General features: G+C 42.1%; 1 protein-coding gene and 1 long non-coding RNA gene across 6 annotated transcripts in view; both read left to right on the forward strand.

Annotated features, from left to right (window-relative positions):
• IGF1R (insulin like growth factor 1 receptor) overlaps positions 1-18,649 on the forward strand; it is a 319,076-nt gene that overhangs the window by 168,559 nt on the left and 131,868 nt on the right. The window lies entirely within an intron of this gene.
• Positions 1-18,649, forward strand: part of LOC135971920 (uncharacterized) — a 38,965-nt gene that overhangs the window by 5,865 nt on the left and 14,451 nt on the right. The window contains exon 2 of the long non-coding RNA XR_010588315.2: positions 1-18,649. This exon is cut by the window's right edge and continues 14,451 nt beyond it. This is a non-coding gene — a long non-coding RNA (uncharacterized lncRNA).

Here is an 18,649-nt window from a genome sequence, read left to right on the forward strand (position 1 = left end):
GCACCTGTGATGCTCTGTCTGCTCCAGCAGCGATCAAGACAGAAAAGGTTTCTTCAGTACCACGTGCAGTGGCTCACACCTGTAATCCCAGCACTTTGGGAGGCCAAGACAGGCGGATCACCTGAGGTTGGGAGTTCAAGAACAGCCTGGCCAACATGGTGAAACGCCGTCTCTACTAAAAATACAAAATTAGCTGGGCATGGTGGCCCATGCTTATAATCCCAAGTACTCGGGAGGCTGAAGCAGGAGAATTGCTTGAACCTGGGAGGCGGAGGTTGCAGTGAGCAGAGATCGTGCCACTGCACTTCAGCCTGGGCAACAGAGCACGAATCTGTCTCCAAAAAAAAAAAGGTTTCTTCTATACTAGGGTGGTAGGATGCATAGTAAAGAAAGAGTAATAAGCTAGTGATGAGGATCTAAGAAGAAAACACAAGGCCAGGCGTGGTGGCTCACGCCTGTAATCCCAGCACTTTGGGGAGGCCGAGGTGGGCGGATCACGAGGTCAGGAGATCGAGATCATCCTGGCTAACATGGTGAAACCCTGTCCCTACTAAAAAATACAAAAAATCAGCCGGGCATGGTGGCAGGCACCTGGAGTCCCTTCTACTCAGGAGGCTGAGGCAGGAGAATGACGTGAACCTGGGAGGTGGAGCTTGCAGTGAGCCGAGATCGCGCCACTGTACTCCAGCCTAGGTGACAGAACGAGACTCCGTCTCAAAAAAAAAAAAAAAAAAAAAAAAAAAGAAAACACAAAACAGTACTGTCATCACAATGCAGAAGTGCTGTGTTGGGGGGCAGGTGTGGTTGAGGAGTGCTGTATTAGTCTGGGTAGTCATTGAGGCCTCTGTGAAAAGGTGGCATTTAGACTAAGGGAGTTTGGAAGGTCCAGCCATGGGAAGTTCAGGAGAAAGAATAAGAACAAAAAGCTGTCACATGGGCACAGACTGATGACCAGCAAGGCTGGAACTTGGAAGATTAGGGAAACTGAGAGTGTTAGCTCAGGCTGCTATGACAAATTGCCATAGCCTGGGTAGCAATAGACATTGCAGCATTCCCTCTCCCTCTCTGTGTTCATTTCTGAAGTTGAATAGTCTTCCATACTCAAGCTGTGGGGAGATCCCTTTCTCCTTTCACACCAGCCATTTTGTGATTTGCCCTTTCTGACCACCCCAGCCCTACTTTCCCAGTCTTGCCTCTGCCTACTTCACCTCTTCTCTCTAGCCTCATGGTTGGAGAACCATATTCTCATGGCTCTGGAGGCTGAAAGTCCAAGGTCAGGTGTCAGCAAGGTCTGGTTTTGATGAGGGCTCTCTTCCTGGTTTGCAAACAGCCGCCTTCTCACTGTATCCTCACATGGTGGCGGGAGAAAGCAAGCTGTGGTGTCTCCTCACTGATTAAGGACATTAATCCAATTGTATCAGGGCCTCACCCTTATGACCTCTTTTGACTTTAATTGTCTCCTTAATGACCCTACCTTCAGCAGAGTCACATGAGGGGTTAGGGTTCTAATATATGAATTGGTGGGGTGGAGGTGGGAGGTGGCCAGGAGTGGGACACAATTCATTTCATAGCATAGAGTTATAAGATGGGTCACAGTATTAGATGGGACCAGAGCAGAGAGGACCTGTAGGCCATGTCAAGAGTGAGAATTTACTCAACACATAGTAGAAGCTGGGGATGGGTGAGAAGCACAAGAGTGGTGCACTGATTTCTACAGCAGTCATTCTAGCTGCTAGGTGGAGAAGGGGAGAGGGAGGAAGAGTGGAAAAAGCAGGGAGACCACTTAGGAAGCTGCTGGGACAATGCATATGAGAGATGTTGGTGGCTTGAACCAGTGCCGGGTTTCTCAGCATTGGCAGTATTGACATTTTGGGTGAGATAATTAGTTGGGGGGTGGGGGGTAGTCCTGAACCAGTGCCAGGTTTCTCAGCATTGGCACTGTTGGCATTTTGGGTGAGATAATTAGTTGTGGGGGACTGTCCTGTGTATTGCGGAATGTTCAGCAGCATCCCTAGTCTCTACCTGCTAGATGCCGGTAGCCCACCCACCGCGCCCCCTAGTCATGACAATCAAAAATGTATCTAGACATTGACAGATGTTAACCTGGGATTGGGGGGTGGGGGGGACCAAAATTGTACCCTGTTGAGAACCACTGGACCAGAGTGATAGCAATTTGTAGTGGTTAGATTTAGGAATATTTGGAGACTTGTAAAATATAGCATGAAGGGAATGGAGATGGGGAGAGTGAAAGATACCTCAGACATTTTTGCTTGGACAGAACAGGGGGTGGAGGCTCCCATTCCTGAGTTGCAAAGGAGTGGGGAGGAAGGCAGCGTAGTTTGGGAGTGTGTGGTGGAGAAGGCAGATGGGGCAGGAGCTGTGTCTTGCATCTGTCAGGTCAGAAATGCCTCTTAGACATCCAGGGGGGCAAGCTAAGATGGAGTTGAACACAGCAGTGTAGGGCTCAGGGGACAGGCCAGGAATGGAGAGAAACGTTTGGCACTCATCTGCTTGTAGCTTCCCTGTTCAGAAAAATGAGATCATCCAGGGGTTTTCAAATTCAGTGGTCTCTGGACCCCTTCACACTGTTAAAAATGGAAAACCCTGCCACTGTCTACATGTCTATGTCACCCCAGTAATCTATACGTTGAAACCTAATCACCATATGATGATATTAGGAGCTGGGGCCTTTAGGAAGGGATTAAACCGTGAGGGTAGGGGACATTTATGAATGGGATTGTGCCTTTATAAAAGAGAGCTGCTTGGCCCTTCTGCTAGAAGGTGCCCTCCGTGAACCAGAAAGTGGAGCCCTCACAAGACACTGGATCTGCCAGTGCCTTGATCTTGGACTTCCCAGACTCTAGAACTGTGAGGAATACGTTTCTGTTGTTTAAAAGCTACCTAGTTTATGGTGTTTTGCTATAGGTGCCCAGACAGGCTAGGACAAACCCCAGTGAGCTTTCATTTATGTGAGTTGTATCTATTGATATTTGCTGTATGAAAAATTAATAACTTTAAAAGAATTTATTGATTCAAAAACAGTAACAGACTTAATATGTGTTAACATACTTTTTTGCTGAATAAAAACTATATCCCACCCCAGTGTATGAGTATAGTGGCATTGTTTTATGTGTTTAATCTCTGGCTGAATAGAAGGTAATTGGATGATCATATCTGCTTCTGTGTTCATTCTGCTGCCAATATCACACAGCTTCTGGAAACCTCCACTGTACACATTCATGAGACAATAAGAGTTAAAAAGGTAAATAGTGTCTTAGTAGTGTATGAAAGTAGTTTAATCTCGTAGACCCCCTGAAAAAGCTGCAGAATCCTTAGGGGTCCACAAACCACACTTGGAGAACTAAAGATCAAGGGATACAGTTTTCTCATTTGTATGCTGTTCAGAGTGTGGTTGAAGTTCAATCATCACTAGTCCTTCACGGATAGTTCCATACCCCAAGCTGATGGCCTTGTGGAATTGCTGACGCTGTTTTCATATATGTGTAATTCTAGTTTTTTTCTCTAGTCTTGTAAGTGTCACATACATAGGTATTTTCGTATCACACAAATATATTCTAAACAACAGAATATTCCAGGAAACCTTAAGTGATAACTGAGTTGAAAGAGTCATATTTTTTTAAGTTGCACAATTTAAATAATTTTTAAAGGAAGCATTTCTAAAAGACATTTTACATTACTTGCATTAAAAAGAATATAATGAACATAATCCAACTTTTTCTCAATACTCAGGGTCATCACTGTGAAAGTAACTTCATTCTATGATAAGATAATGATGCTCCCAGGTGGGCAAGGCAGTTTTTCATCTAAGGTAATTGAGACCCCTTTTAAAAGCAAAAGATGTATTCACAGACCCTCAGTGTCATTATAAATTACTTTGTATAAAGATACTTAAATACCTACAGCCTTATAAAGCCTAGGTGTCAATTTCTTAGACTTGCAGATCTTTTACAACTATAAGTTAAATTATTTTACACATTAAGTGCATATAAAACAAAAAGATTCAAACCCAAATATTAATTTAATTACATGGGTAATATTTTGCTAAAACTAAACCACTGCTCAGAATGTGAATAAACTTACCTTGAAGGCATGAGTACGTTTGAATTATGGAACACCTCTCTTTGACATTACAATTGAGTTTTTTCTTAAGTATTGCAAGGCCCCTGTTCACAGAAGTACCACAACATAAATTGGTCTTCACTTGGTATGTAAACATATGTTTATATGTTAAATGTGCATTTTCTGTTTGGTGTACAACAGCTAGAGTAATGCAGTTTGCTTCCGATGTGTTTTTTATGTAAATGCTGATGCTGAAACCACTTGGCAACACTGAGTTATAAGAAGGTTTAGTAGATGAACTAGAAGATAGATAAACGGATTATACTCAAAATGAAGAAAAACAAAAATCAAGGAGAACTCAAGCATCCAAGAGTTGTAGAACAACTTCTGGTGTGAAGCAGTACGTTGTGCTAAATGGCCTATGCGCTTCTGGTTTTTCCCTTCCTCTGTTGACTTTTTATAGTTGTCTTTTAAACCCCTCCGCCCTTTTTTTTTTTTTAACTGATTTTACCATCACTCTCTCTAGCCCTGCCTCCCTAGAATTAGCTGCTGCTTATCTCCCTTGGATTTGGAACTTAAATATTAATGTGTATATAAGGTAATAGTAAGTAGACCATGAATTTAGAAGAGTAAAACAGAATCATGAATGCGTAGTCACTGTGGCCCCTTTTTTGCTGGATTTCAAGTTTGTAAGCATTTTTGGAAAGTGGAAGGAGAAGGGGTCACTTGCCAGCCAGTTGAGTTATACGTTAAGGGAGGCATTAAATGTGCGTGATGCTCTAAAATGCATGTTTCTAGATCCAGTATGACTGCTCTTCCATAGATGATGAAACCAAGGCAGAGAAATAAGGTATCTCTCTTACTTTGATTAGTGATGAGAATGGGACTGCTTTGTTTATGAAACCCTGAAACTATTAGCCCATTCCTGGGATGGTTGATATCTGCAAGGATCTTCAGGAATAGTGTACCTGGGGCTCAGGAGCCAAGACTTTAAGTGTTGAAAGGTGAGCAAGAATTAGCTGCTGGCCTCGGACATGGAGAGACACACGTGTGTATGTGTGCGCACACACACACAGGCACATGTATATTTATCATGGCTGCTTAATTCCAACTCCAGGCCAACTCATTTCTCTTTCCATAGAAGGTATATGAAGTGCTAAAAATACTTGTAGAGTATGTTGTCAATATGAGCTACTCTGTAAATGATAAATAATAATTGACTGGTGAGTCTAGGCAAGTCAGTGAGATTACAAGAAAAGAGATGTTAGGCCTTAAGAAAGATGGAAAATTCTCTTTGTCCCTGCAGGGACTGTTGCAGAGCTTTAGAGTCACCCTCAAATAGTTACCCAGTGAGTCTCCTCAAAGCAAGTGGTGCTGAGATAAACCTACCTACAGGTTTTCAAGTCATCTTGTGTGGTGCACAGTCCTGGCCCTACCTCGAAGGCCCGGGTGGAGTTTTCCTGAGTGTGTATACTCATCTCTTTGTGTTGTCTCTGGCAGGGAGCAAGTGAGTACAGGATTGGGGTAATAGGCATTTTTAGGCTTGAGGTGGCTTTGCATGTTTGGTTAATGTCACTACATTTCCTAGGGGATAATAAAAGTCTAGCATGATCTTGTCTTACAAGGTCCTGATGTAAAGTATGGAACCTAACTTACAATTTAAAATAAAATACATTTTGACCCATTGTATTGAGAGCTGGTGTAATTTAAGATAGTGAGCCCCTGGGCTTCTGGTTGGTTGGGTTATAAAGCCTGTTATTCATTCGTTCATCCATTCATGCATTCTCCTATGAGGAAGCTTTTTCCTTTGAGCTGAACATACAAAATTAATCTTGCTCAAACTCTCTAAATTTTGTGACTTCCCTGGTAACTCACTATATGGAAGGCAGAAATAAAAATCAGAATAAACTTTTATTTTCTGAATCAGACAGCAGTCGCTCCAGCTTCTGGTGGTCACATTGCTAAGATGTAAAAAATAGAAGTTAGGTGAAATAAGTTAAGAATAATTATTTTGGAGAAAGAGAGGGTAGTGTTTGACTAAATTAGAAACATTCTCTGAGTTTTAGAAGCGTGAATGATTTACATGAGGTCCCAGCATAGTATTGCATGTGGTTTCTATTTTATAATTTTCCCACTTAAAAACAAACTTTTGAGGATTTTTATTGAAGTCCATCAGTTTTAATTTACTCAAAAGCTTAGCAGCCACCTTTTGCTTTTCTCCCTGTTCCCCTCCTCATGCCGTGAAGAAAGTCATACACCATTGTGGTATTGATTGAAACCTTTATTTCTCCAGGTCTCCTCTCATAAACTGGGCTAAGAAACACAAGGGACATTTGACACTTCATGAGTACATAAGATGTGTTCTTCCTCTCTCTTTCTCTTTGAAAGTGACTTGGCAGGGTGAGGTCAAGAAGCCCCCAAAAAGGAGGAAGCCAAAATGCAAACAAAGTTGAATAATGAAGTGATGTCACTCTGAACCAATTGGAACAGTTGGTGTCATGTGCCTGGCAGCTACTTCAAATGCCCACAAAACAGGAGTAATGGTTTAAACTGTTTCCCTCTTCCCCTCCCACCACCAATCAGCAGCAGACTGCTAGAGAACAGATGCAAAACAGTTATTAGACCAGGCTTAGTTATACATAGAGGATGCATCTTAACAAGTTAGTACGTTTTTGCAAAGCATTAAGACTAATTCAAAGCTTATTTTCTTGTTTTGCCCTATCAATATGGCCCAAACAGTTTCTTTTTAAGTGAGAAGTGGAGATATAGTCAGGTTTGATTCCAGTTGAAGTCGTGAGCTGCACAGGGCTGGTCAGAGCCCAGTGGCATCTTTCCAGGTGTCAGAGCCATGATTTTAAGCTACTGTTACATTCACAGTGCTTAATAACCATAACTTCTTGGTTTCATGATCACAGAGGTTTTTGCATAGCTGCCACCCCCATTTTCTGTTTGTGATCCAGTAGTTAAAACTCTCCCAGAAAATATTTCTCACCCTGGTTTAAATAAACAAAACCACCACAAAAACAAACAAAAACTTGGCTAACCACTATTTTCAGGCATATTCTGAGAGAGAAAGAGGGGGAAAAAAAGACTAGACATCCTAAAATTAAGCAACATTATTTTTGGAATTGTGTTGTTTCTTATACTCAGTCATTTGTGAATGATGTGGTTCAAACAAAATTGAAACAAAAATAGTTTTTCTCATTAAAAATATGTTTGTTGCATAGCCAGCACTCGGAACTAGGGAGGGTAACATGGAAGTATTGTCATTCTCGGGGCTGACTAGTTGACTGCAGCCTATACAGGAGTGGAGAATATTGACAGGGCTGCCCGTTCTCCCCAGGTGGAAGAGAGCAAATGCACATCCCTGTGTGCACGCCCACCTGGTTCTTCTCCTCACTTGCTGGTGAGTACTGAACAGCTCACATAATTAGGCAGGACTCAGGAAGTTTCCTCCCTATCTCTTTCACTCTTCTGCAGTGCCCTTTATGTTTTCCTCTGCTCTTTTAGTCCCAATGCCTTTTCTCTGGTGCAGCCTCATGGTTTGGTCTCACCTTCAGCTTTTCCTTCCCTCCAATACATCCTGTAAATTATTGTCAGACTTTTTTTTTTTAATCTAAATAACTGGTTTAGGTAAGGTACTCATATGTTCAAAGTACCATGGTGGCTCCCTGTTCTCTGTGATGTGAAGTACTAACCAATTAGACTCAGCTTTCCTGCTGGACACCTTGGCTTATCTTCTTGCTGCTTTCCAGAGGCATGGACCATTAGACTGTTTTTCTGAAGGTTCTGCCAAAAGACTGGGCCCTTGTCTCCTACCCCCATGCTGTTACTCGTGCATTCTCCCACTTACTCAGCATTCTTTCCCATGCTTTTTCCTTGATCATCACTCCCTAGCTAACATCTATTTTTCTCTAAATACTCTGTTGCAGTTGTAGTCTGCAGTCACTCTCCTAAGACTTGATCATGTATTACGCTGTTTTGTTCTTTATTTTTTAACTTTTTCATTCTTTTTTGTTTTGTTTTGTTTTGTTTTTGAAGCGGAGTCTCGCTCTGTCACCCATGCTGGAGTATACTGGCACGATCTTGGCTCATTGCAACCTCTGCCTCCCAGGTTCAAGCGATTCTCCTGCCTCACCCTGCCTAGTAGCTGGGATTACAGGCATGTGCCATCACACCTGGCTAATTTTTGTATTTTTAGTAGAGTAGGAGTTTCACCATGTTGGCCAGGCTGGTCTCGAACTCCTGACTTCAAGTGATCCACCCACCTTGACCTCCCAAAGTGCTGGGATTACAGGCATGAGCCACTATGCCCGGCTGTTTTGTTCTTTAATTTTACCAACTTGGCATAGCTTAGAAGACTTCACAGTGGCATCATATACAGTTTTCCCTGGGAAAACAGGGACCACCCCCCCCCCCCCGCCCCCGGCAGATACCAAAATCCACAGATGCTCAAGTCCCTTTTATAAAATGGCGCAATATTTGTGTATAACCCACGCCCATCCTTCCATACACTTTAAACCAGGGATCCCCAACCCCTGGGCCACGGACCAGTCACAGTCCATGGCCTATTAGGAACCAGGCTGCACAGCAGGAGGTGAGTGGCAGGCCAGCTAGCATTAACTGCATGAGCTCCGCCTCCTGTCAGATCAGCAGAGGTATTAGATTCTCATAGGAGTGAGAACCCTATTGTGAACTGGACATGCAGGGAATCTCACTAATGCCTGATGATCTGAGGTGGAACAGTTTCATCCCCAAACCATCCCTTTCCCCCACCCGTCTGTGGAAAAATTGTCTTCTATGAAACCGATCCCTGGTGCCAAAAAGGTTGGGGACCACTACGTTAGACCATCTGTAGATTACTTATAACACCTAATACAAAGTACATAGTTGTTATAATGTATTAATAGGGAATAATGACAAGGAAAAAAATCCACACATGTTTAATACACAAGCATCCTATTTGTTTTTTCCTGAATATTTTTGATCTGTTTGGTTGAATCCATGGGTGTGGAGTCCTCAGATATGGAGGGAATGCTGTACTGATCACCTCTATGGGTGTGAATGTTGGGCAGATCCTCCAGTGTCACCAGCCATGTGGCCTTGGTGACTTTTCCATACTTTTCAAACAGAGTGATGATCTCCGCCTCTCAGGAAAGTTGTGGGGATGAAATGGTATAGTCTGTGTGCATAGAGTTCTTCGGGTGGGGCCTGCCATGATAAATGCCCATGAAGCAGGTAATTAGAATAGTAGTGGTTGATACCTTGAAATCAGGGGAATTCCCAAATTTCTACCCCAAATCTGGATAACTGCATATTGCAGGAGTTCAGTAAATATTTGTTGCACTAATACTTATGTGCATACGCTGAAATAATCTAAATATTTAAAAACCAAACTGGCAGTAGCACCTTCTTCAGGGATTTAACATGTTTGCTGTAGAAGACTGAATGATAGAATATGTAAGCTATATTTTTCTTGTGATTCTACGCACTGTCCATGTTGCAACTTAAATATTTTTGGAATGCAATGTAAAAATGATTTACTGTTCTATAATTGGTTTCCTCAAAGCAAAATGATACTTATGTGAACTGCAATGAAAAATGCAACGACTGTAATTTATCGTTGAAGAGCATTTTCAGAGTGTATAGAATGACTATAGCTTAAGTGTATTAAATATTCTAGAGGAAGACATATTTAAGCTATAAATCTAGACTTCCTTTGGAATTTGTTTCCTTTTCCTCTGCCCAGGTGTATGAAGATTGTAAGTTCTTAGGCCTCAGTGGGAAGAAGATTTAAGGTTCCAAGAGTACATTTGTATCTCTTTTAAATTTTCTATGGTTTATCAGTGACATATGTAAATGTTTTAGGGAGCTGTTTACTGTAACATTACCCACTTTAGCGCTGTGCAGTTGTCTGGCAACCAGTATGATAAAGACAGAAGGAAGTGCTGTATTTTGTTGCTGACAAGTATATCTTAAAAGTGCGGGAGCACCTGAATAGGCAGTAAAGTATTAAGAGCTGCTCCTGGAGCAGTTTGCTCTCTGTGACGTGTGAAAGTCTACGGGGTTTATAATTGGTCTGGCCATACGGCTGCCTAGGATTAGACTCTTTTCATATCCCACTAAACACTCTCCTTAGAAGCAAGCACAAGGAGATAGTTTATTTTAAAATGTAATTGCTATGTTACTAAGATTTGAATTTGAGTACCAAGAATAAACCGTATTTCTGTTTAGAGGCTCATTGGCTAAAAATTGTGTCTAATCCTCCTCCTGCCCCCCAACCCCAAATAACAGAATGAATAACAAATAAACATGACAATGCAGTCTCATGCTATTGTTTTCGTATTTGTATTTAGGAGTTTCAGAGCAAATGACTTGGAAAACAGGCAAATCCACTGACATGGGCATTTTTAGCCACCTTAGAATCCATGGAGGGATTCTGCACTGTGCCCTGTAACCTCGTTCACATGCCATTTGAATGTATACCATAAAGACCCCCTTAGTCCAGGGAGCTTTGCTCTATTTAAGTAATGTTTACATTTTTAATGAACCAAAGAGGAAGTGGTTATGGGAAAAGAGCCAGGACTCGATTTCATTCTAATGCTTATAAGGAGAGTACTAGGAAACCCTCAGACTTGGTAAACCAAGGCATTTAGAGATACTATGAATTGGTTTAAAAGGCCATTTACCACTTCTTTTGTAATTGGCCTTTTAAACCAACTCTCACTTAGCTGATTAAATGTGGTCATTTAAACTGCTAGTTAACAATCAGAAGTGCAGTGGCACAATCTCAGCTCACTGCAACTTCCGCCTTCCGGGTTCAAGGGATTCTCCTGCCTCAGCCTCCTGAGTAGCTGGGATTACAGGCGCACCCCACCACACCCGGCTAATCTTTGTATTTTTAGTAGAGATGGGGTTTCATCATGTTGGCAGGCTGGTCTCAAACTCCTGACTCCGTGATCCACCTGCCTCGGCCTCCCAAAGTGCTGGGATTACAGGCATGAGCCACCGTGCCCGGCCTAAGATTTCTTATTGTGGTATTCTGCAGTGGAGAATGGGAGTTGGAAAGAAATGTTTTCTCCCCCACCTGTCCCGCTCCTGTCTACTGAAAGCTGATTAATCAGTCAGATAGTCCCTATTGGTAGTAAGCCTCCAAAATTTGGAAGAGGGGAGGTGGTGTGATGTGAAGCAAGGCGTTAGGGAGAGATACCCCCTGGGGGCATTCACCGTCTGGTCCAGTGTGCCTGTTACAGTGATCGTTCCATAGTGGTTTTGCATGAACAAGACTGCCCAGTTTGCTTAGGAAGGAAACAAAGGACATAAGTTAGTTCTCATGTCTTCCCAGCGCCCTAAATACTTGGGCTAGACTTTCACAATCAGACCCTCAGTTTCAGGAAGGGCTGCTGTTGGGAACTTTCTTTTAGTTTGCAGTTAGTTCAGCTCCAGCTGAAAACCTACAAAAAGCCACTACAAGCCCTCTGCCTGCTTGTGTAAGACACCTTGGTTGGGCCCTTGTGACTGTCCGTCCATAGGATGGTTGGCCATTGGCCACACAGAGACGCAGGGCAAGATAAAATGAGTCATTTGTGGATCTGACTTCTTATACTTCTGTTTGGATTCAAACAGAGGAAGATAGAGTAGTGGCCTTGGGAAATGAGAGAGAAAAGGCATAGTCAACATGTTTTCAAAGGAGCACGGACTTTACGAAACCCCTCTAATCACATTCCCACTGATCTTCAATTCCAGTGCTCTGGCCATATGGTCTCTGCACCCCAACTTCTTTGCCAAGAAATTAATGATTTGTGAAGACACACAGCCATGAATAGGACTTACTATTTAGAGGAATCCTGAAACGAGTATTTTTCTGATACATATTTATCCTAATATATTTGTTTAGCATGTTCCCCCCCACCCATTTTGGAGTTTTTGGGTTTTTTAATCCTAGGAAATGCATAATATGCACTGTGGAGTGCATTTGTTCATGTATATCCCAGTGCATTGTAAAGTCGAACAATTCAGTTCAGTGCCTTAGAATCCTTTATGTGAATATGATGCTACTTAAACTACTTGAGAGCAACTACTTTCAAGCCCTCAGAAGCACTTTGTGACAACTGTTGGTCTAATTGCACATTATTCTAATTCATTAAGAAAAGTCCCCGAGGGCTTCTTGGGATACTACCCCGTGTTATTAGAAGTCCTTCCAAATAGAAAAACTTCATTAATTTAAAAATAACCGCCAATTCAGACTTTCATTCAAACAAGGCATTTTACCAAGTCCGGCTGGAAGAGCTTGTTACCACATCTGGCGTGTAGAATGACAGAAAACTATTTTTGCTAGATTCTTTGTTGCTGCAGCCATTTCTGATGTCCTTTTCCCCTTCACGCCTTTCGTGTTACACACGTCTGAGATGACCTGATGCTAAGTAACCAAAGTACTGATGTGATAGAATTGCTCTGATGTTTTTTTCTAGAGTGAAAGCTGCTATTACTTTAAAAAAAAAACTTGAGGTTTGGGTTTTTTCCCCCTTTATCCGGGTGTTATACAAATATGTAATTAAGATGTTTGGGGGTTCAGATGACAAAGAGTCTACTTCTAAGAATGCATTTCCAAGCCAAAAGAGTGGTGAACCACTTCAGAGTGTGGGTCTATGGGGGATGATGTCTGTTTTGCTTCATTTTGTGGAATAATTTTTAACGTTTCTATTTAGCATTCATGATACTCTAAATAGAAGCAGGAGAACACTGTGGCTCTTGGATCCAGGAGAGGCAGGCCATGAGGGCTCCTGCTGTTTGGGGACAGTCTGTAACTCTGAATCTTTTTATATGCAGCAATTATGACCTTAAAAATGGGTGGCTCTAATACTGGCATTCATTGCCTAAAAATAATTTTAACGTGCAAATGCCAGAGACCAGGTCATCTCAGAGATGGACTAGAATTGACCACTGCTATGTTTTGGTGAAACCTGATAACCTTGGTTTTCTCCATGTACCTTGTTTTTTATTGTAAAACTATTTAATTATGAAAATAAGAGTGTGAAAGGCAAAGTACAATTGAATTTAGGGGGCAGTTCCATATAGTTGTAATGAACTGATTATCAGATGTCCGCCATTAGTATGTTAAATACGGTTTTCTAATACCGAGACAACAGGGATGGAGCAGCCTATCCACTGAAGTCTTGTTGTTTGTCTCTGCTGTGTCCCAACCTGGAATCTCTTTCTTCTTCCTTCAGCAGACCCTTCGAGCTCAGCTCAGGCTTCACTGCCTTAGAGAATCTTTCCTGTCTACCTGGACTCTCTTCCAGATTTCTAGAGCAGTGTTCCTGCCCTTTTCCTTTCTAAATGGGGTGGGAGTTCTCAGAGAACTCATCTCCTTTATGGCTGTATCCATCACAGCCACAGAGATAGGTTCTGTCTGGACCACCTTTTTCCCTGAGCTTTTTTCTTCTTTGCCATATGTTTTCATTTCTACCAGACTCTTGCATTGGGGAAGCTTCACATCATCTCAGACTCAGGGCGTGGAAAACAAAACATACTTTGAAAAACAAACCTGCTTTCTGGACTCTACAGTTCGTGTACTAGCCTAAGCTGAAAATCTTGAAATCTGTCATCAGTGACTATTGTAGTCAATTTTGCATTGATATAAAGGAATACCCAAGACCGGGTAATTTATAAAGAAAAGAGGGTTAGCTTTTTTTTTCAGCTTGTGGTTCTTCAAGCTGTTCAAGCATGGTTCCAACATCTGATCATCATCTTTTTTTTTTTTTTTTTTTGAGACAGAGTCTCATTCTGTCACCCGCGCTAGAGTACAGTTGCACCATCCCACTTCTGCGTTCAAGCAATTCTGCATCAGCCTCCCAAGTAGCTAGGATTACAGGTGTGCGCCACCACACCCAGCTAATTTTTGTATTTTTAGTAAAGATGGGGTTTTGCCATGTTGGCCAGGCTGATCTTGAACTCCTGACCTCAGGTGATCCCCCCACCCCAGCTTCCCAAAGTGCTGGGATTACAGGCATGAGCCACCATGCCCGGCCAGCATCTGATCATCTTCTAGGAGGCCTCAGGAAGCTTTTACTCATGGTGGAAGGTGAAGGGGGAGCAGGTGTGTCATGGCAAGAAGAGAAAGAGAGATGCCAGGCTCTTTTAAACAATCAGATCTCCTAGTAGATAACTGAGTGAGAACTCACTCTTTACTGTGGGGAGGGCACCAAGCCATTCATAAGGGATCCACTCCAAGACCCAGACACCTCCCACCAGGCCCAACCTCCAACAGTGGGAATCATGTTTCAACATGAGATTTAGAGGGAACAAACATTCAAACTATATCTATGACCAAATTTTCCTAATTCTTTTCTACTTAAATGCTTTCTTTTCCATTTATTTCACCCACATCTGACCCCAGGATTTCAACATGTTCTAAAATGAATTTCTTGCACCCGTTTTCACTTTCTCTCCACCAGAATCCATCTCACCACCCTACCTGCCAGTTGCATACTCCTTGCATAGACCCTGCAGTGGGCATGAGTGTAGCCCACTGTTACCTGTTGTAGAAGCTCATGCCCAGCTTCCCACCCTGTGTGAAATCTTCACCCTCTTGCCCTGGCTTGTGCCATCTACATTCTGATCTTGATGACTCTGGTTCTCTTCTCTTTGACAGTGTAGGGTTGATCCCTTCCTTCCCCATGATCATAAAGGATCATGCCAACACTTCTAAAACAAAAGATAGATTAATAAGAGAAAAACCTAACAAATTTATTGTGGTGTGCATGGAAGTCATACAAAATATGAAAACGCAAGAAAATGGCCAGATGGTTGATCCGTAAATACTTTATTAATTGGTGAAAAGGTATTGGGGGTGTAGGAGTAAATGATTTTCAGGGAAAATGAATATTTCCCTGAGACAGAAATTTACTTGTAAATTATGCTCTTTAGAATTTGAACAAGCTCCAGAGGCAGAAGTTATCTTGTGGAGAAGTCTGTCTGGGTATGGTTGCATTCCTCAGTCTTGAGCTGGGAGATGGCGGGGTGCAGTGGCAGGCCATTGTGTTCCTCTTTGGGGATCTGGTTTCTAGGTGGATAAGGGAACTTCAGAGAACAGCCTTATCCTGTGCTTTGCGAGAGACAAAGGATGAGGAAGGAGGGTCAGAGACCTTGAGGCTGCTTCGGCATGTCAAGTGCCATGTTTGGGGCACCCCAACACTGGAAGTAGCCTTCATTCCTCTGCTCCTTGTGTCTGGATCCTTTTCTTTAGACTCCAAGAAATTCTTCCTTTCAACGCCCCAAACTCACATTGTTTTTATCTTCTGTTCCTCTATTTCTATTTAATTCTATTACTATGCACAGATTCTGTGTGCCCAAGAAGACTGTAAACTCAAGGAGGGCAGGGATTATGTCTTAAAACACTAGAGGTTAAACAGTTAAGAGGTATCTTAAAACGTTCCTGTAGCCCCAGCTACACTCTTGGGTGCAGGAATCACAAGTGCCTTATTCCCCACAGGGTCCCCAGCATATTCCAGGAGCTCATTATTTTTTAAAATGATTGACTGACTGAAGGAAAGAGACCAGGAAGGAAAGTTTGTAAAAGTTTACATTATTAGATTGTCCCTGAGATGTTTAACGTCCTCACAAGTTAGATTTGTTGAGCCACTGCCTGGGTATTTTATTCCTACTCTAGGAGCTTGAAAGATTAATGATAATCCTTTTACAGATATGTTCACAAGTTTCTGTGGGTGTGATTAAATATGTAGATCTTGATTGCCTTTCTTGAGTGCATGGTTTTTTCTAGAAAAACAAATTTAGGTTAGGTGGGACACCTAATGAAGCTCTAGGCTCCTTTCTTTTCCTCTTTTAAGACACAGTTGATTACCTTATGCTAAATTGGAATATAGGAATTGTCTTCCAAAACTGTTTACTTGCTATGTTTACATAAAAATTGATACGAGGTTTGCCATGGTTTGTACAATTTCTGGCACATTTACCTGGTTTCTGTTACAGGTTTGTGAAACCTATTTTTTATTATAAATAGTACTGTTACCAGCTTAATTGCTTTAGAACCTAGACAGTGTATGTCTGTGATAGTGATTACATTCTTTCATGACTGTGTTTGGTAACCCGAATGTTGAACTAGCTCTACAGATTTAGGTTGTATCTGATGCTAGCCATTACTAGGAAAAAGTGGTGAGGACTACATTATGGGCCTTTTGCCCTAGACTTAAAACTGTGAAGAAGTCATTTTGGGTTGAGGTATCCCCTGGTACCCTCTCCTGAGCTTCAGTAGAATAACATGATGTGGTGAACCATATTAGAAAAACCAGCCAATCAACCGAGATTCTTATGTTGACTCATTTGATCTCCCTCTACCTCTCCTTTCCCCATCTGCCAAACAAAGGGTTTGGAACAGTTAAATTCTAAAGTGGTGTAAATAATGGTTCTTAGTGTTCTGTAGACTTTCCTGGGTGTGACTGACCTGGTACCCCTGGTTTGGTCCAGCCTTAGAATAGGTTTGCAGGTAGACACCTTCCTAACGTTTGTTCCATGTAGGCCCCTGGAGTACAGTATTTCCGTCAGCTATTTTGTGGAAGAGAGCAATTCTCTTTTGGTTGTAAACCTTCACTATTTCATGTGGGTGACTTGACAATGGCTCCATTTTTGAGTGGCCCATCGATAGTTGTAGTCTAAAAATTTCCAGAGATTACACAAGGGTTTATTTAAAGAGAATGGGAATAGGGAGAAGGTATAACCTTTCCAAAACAATCTTTAAGGCAATTATAAGCTGTTAGGAAATGTCATGTAATAACAACACAGATACCCAAGCTTATATCACATAAATCATTACTTTTGCATGCTTTTGACAGGGAGATTTATTTTTCAGACTTAAAAAAAAAAGAAAAATCTTAAAAACTTAAGCTTTTGTTGTTTGCTTTTTTTATTAAAAAGTAATTTGGAGCCAGTAACTTAACCTGGTTTTCATAAACATGCTATCTAGAGGCAGCCAAAAAAATTCATGCTTGCATAGTCAGGGTCCTCAAATGAACTTATGTGTTGGATCATGATAACTCTGGTAATTACTCGAATTACCCTTGTTGAGTAATAGTATGGACCCTGAATACAAGGTTGTGATTTATGTGGCCAGCTATGTGCTGCTGGATTTATGAGGACTTGCCAGATGTCATCTCCTAATTAAAACCCTTCTTTACCCTTAATATCCTCTCCTCTGTCCCCAGGAAATTAATCCATTCTATTGTTGGAGCATGTAACAGTTATGTTGAAGTTACAAGTTTACAACTTGAACTTTGTCTAGACTGTACCTTTTTTGGGAAAGAGTTTGCAAAGCTTTTAAGCCTGACTCTTGCTTTTAGATCGCCAGCATCACCATGGTACCTGGCATCAGTGGAGCCTCAGCAAGTGTTTATGGTGGAAACATAGAGCCTTCCACAGAGCTGTCACTTCCTCTGGCTGTAACAGTTGTCATCTTTGTTTACGGAGAGAATGCTCTTGAGAAAATGGAGGCCATTAAACACTCCAGCTTCAGCAATATCATCAGAGCTTTCCGTTGTGTGTGTTACCTCACAAAAGGGTCAGATTCTGGTAAAAACTCTTGCCTTCGCACTTACTTCTGTTTTATTTTGCCTTATTTAACACTTCACTCCACCAGAATTGATGCATAGGTTCAATAAGGCTCCAGTCCTTTTGGGACAAATCAAACTAGAAAGATACTGAACTCTGGGGGTTGCCAGAAATACCTGAAAGCAAAGCAGTGACTGTGAGGTGGGAATCTCCCTGAGAATCCTTTGCAGAACCACGTAACAGCTCTGCATCACTAGATGAGCCAAGCAAAGCGGTCCTGGATGATTTAGTGGGCTCAAGCATTGAGGATCTAGAGCATCCTTTGCCCCTGGGCATGGAAGGGTTTTAATTGGGAGATGGCATTTAGCGCATTCTTACAAACTAGCAGGCATAAACCTAGCAATAAAAACCAAACCTCTGCCTTCAGAGGGTATATACTATTACTTATGCTTAAACCGTTGTCAGAGTTAACAGTTGTGGTTAGGGATTTTTGTGGGGCCAGGGCACGCCCAGACACCCAGATGCTTGTCTTTGTTTGTAAGATGGCGAGTGTTGAGATGTCTTATAGGCTTATATTGAGTGAAAAGGAATAGAATCCTTTGTCAGTAGTAACTTAGTAAGCTTTTTAGGTGGCCAGCGCAAGAGAACATCCCCCCCCGCCCCGCCCCGCCACACACACACATCCCTACACCCACACTAGGATTTGAAGGCTCCGCTAAGAGGCTACAACTGTAGGATACAGCTAGCACAACTGTTGCTCTTATGTGTAGGTGACTCGATGGAAAGAGTGCAGGTAGGTCTACTTACCATTCACCCCTACCAGCTAAGTGGAAGCACTCATCTTCTTTCCCTTGTTACCCTTTCAAAGCAAGTTGTTGGGGGATGAAGAGGGGAGTGACTTTAATCGCGGCTTTAAGCAGAGATTTTCTCTAGGAATAATTGTTTCTCTTGACAGAGTAGGTAGGCTTCCATAGTTGTTTAATGCCTTTTGTCCACCCCAAGGATT

Source organism: Macaca fascicularis, chromosome 7 (assembly GCF_037993035.2).
Source record: "Macaca fascicularis isolate 582-1 chromosome 7, T2T-MFA8v1.1".
Taxonomy (NCBI): domain Eukaryota; kingdom Metazoa; phylum Chordata; class Mammalia; order Primates; family Cercopithecidae; genus Macaca; species Macaca fascicularis.